At 43.3% G+C, this 12,905-nt stretch overlaps 1 protein-coding gene across 1 annotated transcript in view; it reads right to left on the reverse strand.

Annotated features, from left to right (window-relative positions):
* cga (glycoprotein hormones, alpha polypeptide) overlaps window positions 1-12,879 on the reverse strand; it is a 170,467-nt gene extending 157,588 nt beyond the window's left edge. Inside the window, exon 1 of the mRNA XM_078556824.1 lies at window positions 12,859-12,879. The gene's annotated coding sequence lies outside the window, so the exon portion shown is untranslated. The remainder of the gene's footprint in view (window positions 1-12,858) is intronic.
* Between the last annotated feature and the right edge of the window lie 26 nt (window positions 12,880-12,905).

Here is a 12,905-nt window from a genome sequence, read left to right on the forward strand (position 1 = left end):
CCCACCTGCAGCATGTTATGGCTGCGGGGCGGGCTGGCATGGAGCGAGTCAACGTCTGGCCAACTTTCCTTCTGGGGTGGGGGGAGGGGACGGCTGAGCCATCTGCAACCCCTGCCCTCCCCCCACAACCCGGTAATATGCAGCCCCTGTCCTAGAAGTGATTATAGGGGTTCTTGGTGCACTGAAAATGAGTATAGCTACAGATATTAAGCACAAAAGAGCTTTGGAAAATTATGACTAATGATTTCTGCAATTTGTTCACATATTTCTTTTAAGACACTGAGGTGGAAGTAATCAGGTCCTAGAGGTTTGTATCTCTTAAGCCCTATTATTTTCTCCATTACCATCGTCTAACTTATATTAAATCTATTAAGTTCATAGAAACTTACAGAGCGAAAAAGAAGCCATTTGGCCCATTGTGTCTATGCTGGTTCTTAAAAAAGAGCAGCTACGCTCAATCCCACCATTCCTCCTCCCGACCACTTTTTCTCCGTAACTTTGAAAGCTCCTTATCCTCAAGTACCTGTGCAACACCCTTTTAATGTAATTTATGGAATCAGCTTCCTCAACCTTTTCAAGTAGAGGTTCCAGATTCTAAAAACTTTGAATAAAAAGTATTCTTCTTACTTCCGCTCTTGATCTTTCACCAACGATTTTAAATCTATAATCTATTATTAATCCAGTAATCAGAGGAAACAGATTTTCTCTGCTTATTCGATCTGAACTTCTCATTATCTTGAAAACCTTTTCTTGGTTATCTCTTAACCTTCTCCATTCTAAGGAGAACAGTCCTAACTTTTCCAACTTCTCCTCATGATTGTAGTCTTTTATCCCTGGTAACATCCTGGTAAACTTCCTCGGTACCTTTCCTAAGGCCTTCACATCTTTCCTGAAGTGTGGTACCAGAATTGTCCATAATATTCCAACTGAGGCCTAATTTCTTTTTATTCTTTCACAGAATGTGGGTGTCAATAGCTAAGTCAGGATTTGTTGCCCTATCTAATTGCCCTTAAGAAGGTGGATGATGAGCTACCTTCTTGGATGGCTGCAGTCCATGTGGTGTAGGTACGCCCACAGAGCTGTTAGGGAGGGAATCCCAGGCTTTCAACCCAGTGACAGTGAAGGATATAGTTCCAAGTCAGGATGGTGTGTGGCTTGGAGGGGAACTTGCAGATGGTGATGTTCCCTTGTATCTACTGCCCTTATCTTTTGAGGTGATAGAGGTCACCGGTTTGGAAGGCACGTCAAAGGAGCCTTAGTGAGTTGCTGCAGTGAACCTTATATATAGTACACACTGCTGCCACTGTGGCGGGAGTGCATGTTGAAGGTGGTGGATGGGTGCTAATCAAGTGAACTGCTTTGCCCTAGATTGTGGCAAACTTCTTGAGAGTTGTTGGAGCTACGCTCACAAGAACACAAGAAATGGGTGCAGGGGTAGAACATACGGCCCGTCGAGCCTGCTCTGCCATTCAATATGATCAAGGCTGATCTTGTGCTTCAATTCCACTTTCCCAACTGCTCTCTTAATTCCAAGAGACCAAAAATCTGTCTATCCTGGCCTTATATATATTCCAACAATGGACATCCACAACCCTCGTCCAGGCAAGTGGAGAGTATTCCAGCACGCTCCTGACTTCTGCTTTGTAGATGGACAGGCTTTGGGGAGTCAGGAGGTGAGTTACTTGCCGTAGGATTCCCAGCCTCTGACCTGCACTTGTGGCCTTAGCAGGTCACTGACCTAATCAGTGATTTATAAAGTTGTAGCATGATCTGTTCAGCTTTTATATTCTATCCCCTGATAATTTGTTAAGTTTGCTTGAATCACTGGTATTTTGTCCTCTTACTCAGCTTTAACAGCTGTCAGTTGTGGCTCAGTCAGTAGCTATTTCACCACTGTGTCAAAAGGTTATGGGTTCAAGTTCCCCTCTAGCACCTGAGCACAAAAAAAAGCTGTCACCTTAGTGGAGCACTTTTGGATGCAACATTAAACTGAGGCCCTGTCTGCTCTCTTAGGTGGGTATAAAAGATTCCATGGCATTATTTCACAGAAGAGCAGGGGAGCTATCTCTGGTGTGCTGGTCAATTTTTATCCCTCAATCAACATCACAAAAACAGGTTATCTGGCAGCAAACTGTGTGTGCAAATCACTATGTGTTTTCTATAATACAAAAATGACTGCAGTTCAATAAGTACTTCACTAGCTGTAAAGTACTTGGGGATGTCTGATGGTCATGAAAGATGCGATATAAATGGAAGCCTTCGTTTTTGAAAAACAGTACCACGTGTCCATTAACAAGACTGCCATTTCATTGTCTATTGTAGTTTGGTTATAATGTCTTTAATAGAATCAAAGAATCACAGAACTGTTACAGTACAGAAGGAGGCCATTCGGCTCATTGTGTCTGCACTGGCTCTCTGAATGAGCAATTCACTTAGTGCCATTCCCCCCGCCTTCTTCCCGTAACCCTGCATATTCTTGCTTTTCAAATAACAGTCTAATTCCCTTTTGAATGCTTCGATTGAACCTGCCTCCACCACACACTCAGGCAGTGCATTCCAAGCCTTCACAACTCACTGCGTGAAAAAGTTTTTTCTCATATTGCTTTTGCTTCTTTGACAAATTACTTTAAATCTTTGCCCTCTCATTCACAACTCTTTAACGAGTGGGAACAGTTTCTCCCTACCTACTCTTTCCAGGCCCCTCATAATTTTGAATACCTCTATCAAATCTCCACTCAACCTCTTCTTCAAGAAAAACAGTCCCAGCTTCCCTAATCTATCTTTATACCTGAAGTTCCAAATCCCTGGAACCATTCTCATGAATCTTTTCTGCACTCTCTCTAATGCCCTCACATCCTCCCTAAAATGTGGCATCAAGGACTGGACACAATACTCCAACTGAGGCCAAAATAGTGTCCTATATAAGTTCAACATAACCTCCTTGCTCTTGTCCTCTATGTCCCTATTAATAAAGCCAAGGGTACTGTTTATAAACTGTTCTCTCAATCTGTCCTGCCCCCTTCAATGACTTATGCACATATACACCCAGGTCCCTTTGCTCCTGCACCACCTTTAGAGTTGTACTCTTTATTTTATATTGTCTCTCTATGTTCTTCGTTTCAAAGTAAATCACTTCGCATTTCTCTGCATTGAACTTCATCTGTCACCTGTCCGTCGAATTCACCAATATGTCCATGTCCTTTTGAAGTTCTACACTATCCTCCTCATGGTTCACAATGCTTGCAAATTTCATATCACCCACAAACTTTGAAATTGTGCCCTCTACAACAAGGTCTACTCGTTGTTTCCTGTCACTCAGCCAATTTTGTATCCATGTTGTTACTTTCCCTTTTATTCCACGAACTATAACTTTGCTCATAAGTCTGGCACTATATCAAATGATTTTTGCAATTCCATGTACACAACATGCAATGGCAAGCATCTAAAGAAGTATTATATGGTATACAAGAAATATACATTCCTCTAAGACACAAAAACCCAACAGGAAAGATGAATCAACCGTGGATAACATAAGAAGTTAAAAATTGCATTAGATCAAAAGGAATGGCTTATACGGTTGCCAGAAAAAATGCTAGACCCAGGATTGGGAGCAATTTAGAATCCAGCAAAGGAGAATCATGAAGCTGATAAAGAAAGGGAAAAGAGAATATGAATGCAGGTAGAAACATGAAGGTGGATTGTAAAAGCTTCTTTAGGTATGTGAAAAGGAAAAGATTAGCAAGAACAAATGTGGGTCCATTACAGGTGAAGACAGAAGAATTTATAATACAGAATAGGGAAATGGTGGGGAAACTAAACAATTACATTGTGTCTGTCTTCACAGAGGAGAAACGGAAAATCTTGAGAGATACTAGGGAACAAAGGGGCTTGTGAAAATGACGAACTGAAAGAAATTAGTATTATTAAAGAGGTAGTGTTCAAAAAATTAATTGGATTGAAGGTTAATAAATCCCCTGCACCTGGTGAGCTACATCACAGAATGTTGAAAGAAGTGATTATAGGGATAGTGAATTCATTGGCAGTTATCTTTCAAAATTCGAGATTCTGGAAAGGTTCTTGCAGATTGGAAAGTAGCAAATGTAACCCCACTATTTAAAAGGGAGGGAGAGAGAAAACAAAGAACTGCAGGCCTGTTAGTTTGACATCAGTAGTAGGGAAAATGTTAGAATCTATGGTAAAGGATGTGATAATAAGACACTTGGAAAATAACAATATGGTTGGGCAGAGTCAATATGGGTTTATGAAAGAGAAATCATGTTTGACAAACCTGTTGGGAGTTTTTTTGAGGATGTTACTTTTAGCATAGATAAAGGAGAACCAGTGGATGTGGTGTGTTTGGATTTTCAGAAGGTTTTCAATCCCACACAGGTTAGTAAGCAAAATTAAAGCACATGGGATTGGGGATAATATACTGGTATGGATTGAGAATTAGTTAACAGGCAGAAAACAGAGAGTAGGAATAAACAGGTCATTCTTAGGATGGCAGGCTGTGACTAGTGGGATACCACAAGGATCAGTGCTGGGGCCACAGCTGTTCGCAATCTCTATAAATTATTTGGAAGTGGGGACCAAATGTAATATTTCAAACTTTGCTGATGACACAAAACTAGGTGGGAATATAAATTGTGAGGAGTATGCGAGGAGGCTTCAAGGGGACTTGGACAGGCTAAGTGAATGGGCAAGAACATGGCAGATGGAATATAAAGTGAATAGGTGTGACGTTATCCACTTTGGCAGAAAAAACTGAAAGGCAGAGTATTTCTTAAATGGTGAGATGTTGGGAAGTGTTGATGTCCAAAGGGATCTGGGTGTCCTTGTTCATGAGTCAGGTAGAGCTAGCATACAGGTGCAGCAAGCAATTAGGAAGACAAATGGTATGTTGGCCTTCATTGTAAGGGGATTTGAATACAGGGTTAAAGATGTCTTGCTGCAATTGTATAGTGCCTTGGGTGAGACCACACCTGGAGTATTGTGCACAGTTTTGGTCTCCTTATCTAAGGAAGGATATACTTGCCATTGAGGGTGTGCAATGAATGTTCACCGGAGTAATCCATGGGATGGCGGAATTGTCTTAGGCGCGATTGAGGAAACTGGGCCTGTATTCTCTAGCATTTCAAAGAATGAGAGGTGATCTCATTGAAACTTTAGCAGTGGAAGCTCAATCATTGATCATCCTCTATTCAGAAATCAATAGCTACTTAATCGCACAAGTGATGCACCTGAAGTTTAGGTTTACTGGTTTTGTATTGGACCAAATGTTTCTTTGAATACTAGCCACTTTTTATTTGTAAGTTTATTGATTGACAGTTCAGCCAAATTTACTGCGGGCAATTAATTTCTAAGCCAGACCTTGGTGTGTGATTTTCCCTTTCCTCATTCAAAACTAATATCGAATTAAATGCAGTATTTATCTTCAGATTGTTAACTACTTTTGGCTTCACACTCATCACTTAAACCCAGTAAGTTCTTGATCAGTATGTTTCCAACCTTCTAAACTTCACTGGAAGCATTGCTGATTCTGGTTCTAGGGAATGAGATGAGTCCAGTCGATCAGATGTCATTTGGGGAACGTTTAAGATTTAGGTTGGCATGGAAGGAATCCAATTTCAGTGGAGTGAGAACAGATCAGTTCTAGGTAAATTGTAATCAAAATTTGGCAGGGAAAGCTGTTACAGAACATTAGGCTGTGTATAAAGAGGAGATAATTTGGTCCATGTCCAAATCCTGCAAGACCTGGATAATATCCAGGCTTGGGCTGACAAGTGGCAAGTAACATTTGCGCCACACAAGTGCCAGGCAATGACCATCTCCAACAAGAAAGAATCTAACCATCGCCCCTTGACATTCAATGGCATTACCATTGCTGATTCCCCCACTATCAATATCCTGGGGGTTACCACTGACCAGAAACTGAACTGGACTAACAAATAAATAGTGTCTACAAGGGCAGGTCAGAGGCTGGGAATCCTGTATCAGGTAACTCACCTCCTGACTCCCCAAAGCCTGTCCAACATCTGCAATGTACAAGTCAGGGGTGTGATGGAATACTCTCCACTTGTCTGGATGAATGCAGCTCCAACAACACACAAGAAGCTTGGCACTATCCAGACAAAGCAGCCCGCTTGATTGGCACCCCCTGTCCACAAGCATTCACTTCCTCCACCACTGACACACATTGGCAGCAGTGTGTACCATCTACAAGATGCACTGCAGGAATTCACCTAGGCTCCTTAGACAGAACCTTCCAAACCCACGGCCACTACCATCTAGAAGGATAAGAGCAGCAGACACATGGGAACACCACCACCTGGAAGTTCCCTTCCAAGCCACTCACCATCCTGACTTGGAAATATATTATCGTTCCTTCCTTGTCATTGGGTCAAAATCCTGGAACTCCCTCCCTGACAGCACTGTGGGTATACCTACAACACATGGACTGCAGTGGTTCAAGAAGGCAGCTCACCACCACTTTCTCAAGGGCAATTAGCGGTGGGCAATAAATGCTGGCCCAGCCAGCAATGCCCACATCCCATGAGTGAATTAAAAAAAGTTGAGCTACATTCCCACAAAAGGGAAAGGTAGGGCAAATAAAGCCAGAACTCCTAAGGTGATTAAAGAGATGGTAAGATGAAACAGAAAAAGACTGCGAATGTCAGGTTGATAATACAAGTGAGAATTGCACTTAATATAGAAAGTTCAAGAGGGGAAGTGAAAAAGGAAATCAGATAGGGAAAGTGAACATGAGAAGAGACTGGCAGCTAGCATAAAGGAAAATCCAGAAGTCTTCTAAAGCATTCCAATGGTAAAAGGATAATAAGAGGGGCTGACTTGGAGCAAAAAAGGGAATGATGCATGGAGGCAGAGGGCATGGCTGGGGTATTAAATGAAGACTTTCCAACTGTTTTATCTAGAAAAAGATGCTGACCAAGTCATGGAGGAGGTAGTTGAGATACCGGGGGGATAGGCTAAAAGTTGATAAAAAGGACGTATTAGAAAGGTTGGCTGTACTTAAAGTTGAGAAGTCACCAGGACCACATGAGGTGCATCTGATGATGGTGATGAAATCTCAAGAGGTACTGACCGTAATCTTCCAGTCTTCCTTTGATACAGGGATGTACCAGAGGACTGGAGAATTTCTAATATTATACCCTTATTCAAAAACGTGTGTGAAGATGTACCCAGTAACTACAGGTCTGTCAATTCCATGTTGGTCACGGGAAAGCTTTTAAAGATGATAATTTAGGAGAAAGTTCAGTCACTTGGACAAACGTGCATTAATTAGGAAAGCCATTAGGACTGAATTAGGGCAAATCGTGTTTAATAACCTGATTGAATTTATTGATGAGGTCGCAGAGATGGTTGACAAGCTTAATGTGGTTGATGTAATGCATACAAACTTCCAAAGACATCTGATAAAGTGCCACATCCTCGACCTGCCTGCAAAGTTGAAGCCCATGGCATGAAAGGGAAAGTAGCAGCATGAATGCAAAGATAAAAACAAAAAACTACTGCGGATGCTGGAAATCCAAAACAAAAACAGAATTACCTGGAAAAACTCAGCAGGTCTGTCAGCATTGGCGGAGAAGAAAAGAGTTGATGTTTCGAGTCCTCATGACCCTTCAACAGAACAGTTCTGTTGAAGGGTCATGAAGACTCGAAACATCAACTCTTTTCTTCTCCGCCGATGCTGACAGACCTGCTGAGTTTTTCCAGGTAATTCTGTTTTTGTTGAGCATGAATGCAAAGTTGGCTGAGTGGCTGGAAAAAGAGAGTAGTGGTGAATGGTTGTTTTTCAAATGGAAAAAGATATGCAGTGAGGTTCCCCACGGGTTGGTACTAGGACTACTGCTTTTCTTGCTGTATATTAATGTTCTAGACTTGGGTATACAGGGTACAGTTTAGAAAATTGCTAATGACACAAACTTGGAAGTATTGTGAACAGTGAGGAGGATAGTGATAGACTTCAAGAAGGCATAGGCAGGTTGTTGGAATGGGAGGGCATATGACAGCTGAAAGTTAATGCAGAGAAGTGTGAAGTGATACATTTTGGTAGGAAAATCGAGGACAGACACTGGAACAGTGAGGCCTGGGGGTATATCTGCACAAATGCATTGATGGTGGCATGGCAGGTTGAGAAAGCAGTTAAAAAGGCATAGGGGACCCTAGGCTTTATAAATAGCAGCATACAGTACAAAAGCCAGGAAGTTATGACGAACCATTATAGAACACTGCTTAGGCCTCAACTGGGGTATTGTGTGCAATTCTGGCATCGCACTTTGGGAAGGATATGAAGGCATTTGAGAGGGCTCGGAAAAGATTTACGAGAATGGTTCCCGGGATGAAGGACTTCAGTTACATGGATAAATTGGAGAAGCTGGGGTTATTCTCCTTAGAAAAGAGGTTGAGAGGAGATTTGATAAGTGTTCAAAATCATGAAGGGTTTAGACAGAGTACATAAGGAGAAACAGTTCCTACTGCTGGAAGGGTCAAGAAGCGAAGGACACTGATTTAAGGTGATTGGCAAAAGACTCAATAATGACATGAGGAAAACCGTTTTTGCGCAACGAATGGTTGGATTCTGGAATATTATATTGCGTAAAGGACGCAGACACAATTTTCAAAACAGAAAAGAATCTGCAGTGCTTCAGGGAACATATGAAATAGGAGCAGAAGTAGGCCATTCAGCCCCTTGAGCCTGCTCCACCATTCAATAAGATCATGGCTGATTTGTTTGTGTTTCAAGTTCCACATTCCCATCTACCCCCGATAACCTTTAATTCCCTCTGCCTTAGAAAAAATATTCAGTGACTCTGCCTCCATCGCCCTCTGAGATCAATTCAACATTCATGATGTTAAGTGCAAAGTATGATATCTAATGGTGCCACATTGTCCTGTGGGCCACCCCCATCTCCAACATCTAGAGTGTGCCATTTTGCCAATCTCCTGGGGGCCCTACTTCAATGCAGTCAGGGTGGCCAGGTCTGCAGGTCTGCCCCTTGTTCTCTGCCTCTCCCTGGAGTCCTGCTCTCTCTTCTCCTGCAGTGCGAGAAAGCAGAGAGCTATGAGTGAGAGAAATGGAATGCGTGGAGAAAATGGAATGAGAGCATTTGTGAAGGGTGACAGTGAGGTATGGGTGTGAGATGGCACAAAGATGAGGGTGAGTTTGAGTGTTGGCTGTTCAGGTGTGAGGAGGTACCTGCAGAGAGGATTAAGTGGAGCTGCAAGATGTGTTGGTCTGAGCAGTGTTCTGCAGGAGCATGCTGGGAAAGTCAGAACCTCTTGGGAACCTGTCACCAGGTTCGAAGGGCCATGCTCCTGCTGCTGACTTCCAAGGCCACTTCCATCCAAGCCTGCTTCGGTTGATAGGGTAGTCTTTGGGAAACATCATCTCACTTCAATCCCACAGAGCACACAGCAGGACTTCAAGAGTGAGAGACCAAGAGTGCAGCTTTCAAAGATCTCCATTCTGGTGGTTGCTGAACCCTCAGGAATCAATGCACAGGGCAGCCATTCTAACCCCAGCCAGGGTCCTTTTAACTGGAAATTCTTCCTTTAACAGATTCTGCATGCCATCTTGCCACCCTCTCTGATTGGCCAGGAAATCTTGAAGCAGGACGATAATGCTGAGATGGAGTTCAAGAGCTATGGCAAAGCCCACTTCAATCACAATCAGGCTACTGACTTGCTACCAAATTCCCTGCTGCATGTAGACCAGTTTTTTGAAGGTTCCATCCCAAGGGACATTTTTTTGTGCCAATCCCCACATGAATATGTGCAAGGCACTTACTAGTGATATTGAGGGCTAATCAGTGTATTCGTAGAAACATAGAAAATAGGAGCAGGAGTAGGTCATTTGGCCTCGAGCCTGCTCCACCATTCAATATGATAATGGCTGATCCTCTATCTCAATGCCATACTCCTGCTCTCTCCCCGTACCCCTTGACGCTTTTAGAGTCCAGAAATCTATCTATTTCCCTCTTAAATATATTCAGTGACTTGGCCTCCACAGCCTTCTGTGGTAGAGAATTCCACAGGTTCACTACCCTCTGTGTGAAGAAGCTTCTCCACATTTCAGTCCTAACTGGCCTCCCTGTATCCTGAGATTGTGACCCCTTGTTCTAGAACCCCCCAGCCAGAGGAACATCATCCCTGCATCTAGTCTGTCCAGCCATGTCAGAATTTTATATGTTTCAACGAGATCCTTCCCATTCTTCTAAACTGTAGTGATTACAGGTATAGTCAACCCAATCTCTCCTCATACAACAAGTCTGCCATCCCAGGAATCAGTCTGGTGAACCTTTGCTGCACTCCCTCTAAGGACAGGGGAGTGGGACTAGGTGAATTGCTCTTGCAGTGAGCTGGCATGGACAGGACATGCCAAACGGCCTCCCTCTGTGCTGTAACCATTCTATGATTTTATGTTTCCTTGTTGTTCTAATATGTTCTAGAAATTAATCTCAAATAAAATCTAGAAATTCAGTGCTTTGACTATTTGAGCTGCTCTACTTCTACAGTCGTCATCGTCAGCCCCTCAAAACAAGGATGACATTTGTCAGGCTTCATGATTTGTGTATCCTCAGGTGAATCAGCAGACTAACCATGGAGCTTTGGGCAGAGAAGACAAGAGTTGCCCTGAAGAGTTGGCGGGGGGGGGGGGGGGGGGGGGGGGGGAGGGCGGTTCTTGAGCCATGGTTTTGCTTTTTGCTTTTTCACTTCTATACAGCAGAGTTTATGCAGTCAGTTTCCCACTATGTTGCGGCTTGTTGGATGAGGTGCCGCCACGTAACACGGTTTGCTGCAAGTTCTCCCCAATTTGTCCCCTTTACAATGAGGCCTTCAAGATGTCCTTAAACCGTATCCTCTGTCCTCCTTAAGATCGGATGCCATCCATAGAAAAGAGATTCTATTTCAGAAGCTGATCGTTTGGCATGCGCATGCAGTATGCAGATCTGCAGAGCTGATTTTGCATGATCATGCTTGCGATGCTGGAGAATTGGATTTGGTGAGGATGCTAGAGTTTGTTCATCTTTCCACTTGACTTTGAGTATCCTGCGGAGACACTGCTGGTCGAAATTCTCCAGCACCTGGAGATGCCTTTGCTAGGCAACTCAAATCTCACTGCTGCACAGAAAAGTGGGGCGGGGGGGGGGGGGGGGGGGGGGGGGGTTGACCACAGCAGCATTGTAGACCAAAGCCTTTGTCTGTTGCTGACTGCACAATTTTTGGAAGGCTGCGCTAGTACAGCTGATTCTGTGCTGAATCTCCTCATCCAGGCTGACCTTCTGAAAAATGCAGCTGCCGAGATATGGGAAGCATCTCAATGACTTCTAAAGTCTCCCAATAATAATAGCTAGAGATGTAGGTGCTTGTCCAGGGGAGGATTTTGGTCTTGCTGATATTGAGTGGGAAACCAACCCTTTTGTATGTGGAGTTGGAGAGGGTGAGGGTCGTCTGAATGTGTGGGCCACAACTGCACAGTTGTCAGCACATTGTAAGTTGTAGATACGCTGGAGGCTCATCTTATTCTTGGCTCTCAGCGAATGTGATTTCAACCCTGAAGAAGCTTGGAAAAATGAATGCTCCTCACAAAGAAGTCACGAACAAACACCTCATGAAAGGCCCAACACAGAAAATCCCTGGTTTGACCTCCCACAAAGCTCATGAGCATCCCTGAACTGCATCCATGGCAGATGCAGATAGCTGATGCACAAATGGAAAATTAAAAACTCTCCACTGTGCAACTGTGATCACCCAGAACGGACCATGGAACACATAACAAATCAATGCCCAACTCTATTTATATACGAAGGAGGTATTACAGTAATATACACCGCCACTCCTGAAGTAATACCCTGGCTTGACCACCTTGATGTAAAATTATAGTTGTTCCTCTATACCTGCCATAAGAAAGGAGAAGCCTGTTGAGGTTGAAAAGCTTCCCCTCGAGTTGAAACTCAATCATGACCCCTTGTGGGAGTTGGTCACGAATGAGTTCCATGACCAGGCTGAAGGAGGTAGCGAAGAGAGTTGGCGCATTCACATATGCCCGTTGTACATTTGTACGTATTTTTCCAAAGGGCTTTGCAATTGATGGAGTCAAAGGCTTTTGACAGATCAATAAAGGCCATGTAGGGCTCTTGGTTAGCTATCCAAAAGATGAATACAAGGCGTGTGGACTGGACTGCATTCCTGCAGAGATCTATAAAGCTGGTGGTCACAAACTCTCGCTTCAATTCTCGGACCTTTTTACAAACAGCTGGAAAGGAGAGAAACTCCTGAGCCTTTGAACCAGTGCAAACCTGATAAAAATCCACATGCCTGCTCAGGTGATTCTGCCATTTCGGCAATATCATAATTACTTCACTTTTCAAGAATGGTGATAAATCAATTTGTGGCAACTATAGAGGCATATCCCTTCTATCCACTGCGGGGAAGATGCTCACAAGAATCCTCCCGAATCCTACCCGACAGTGAAGTCATACTTTCAGAAACCCAATGTGGTTTCCAGTATCCAGGGGAGCCATAGGCATGATCTTTGTTGCTTGACAAATCTAGAAGTGTCTGGAACAACATAAAGAGCCCCAGTTGGCTCCAGCCCTATGTGTGAAAATTAAAATATCCCATCTGAACTATTGTTTTGCAACTTGCTTCACTGATCTCAGTATTTATACATCTCCCCACGACTTGATTTGAGAAATGTCACCCTTTTGGGGTGAAACCTAATCCACATGGGTGACAAATATGGCCTCATGCATTTCAAACTCACATCTAAAATGCAACTGCTGAAATACGGGACAATTGATTGGGTTTAATCTCCTTTTTAGTCATAAATCTCACCTTTGAAATTTAAGGGAGCTAACAGCTGTGCTACCAAGCCCAGGTAA

Source organism: Cetorhinus maximus, chromosome 14 (assembly GCF_964194155.1).
Source record: "Cetorhinus maximus chromosome 14, sCetMax3.hap1.1, whole genome shotgun sequence".
Lineage (NCBI taxonomy): Eukaryota > Metazoa > Chordata > Chondrichthyes > Lamniformes > Cetorhinidae > Cetorhinus > Cetorhinus maximus.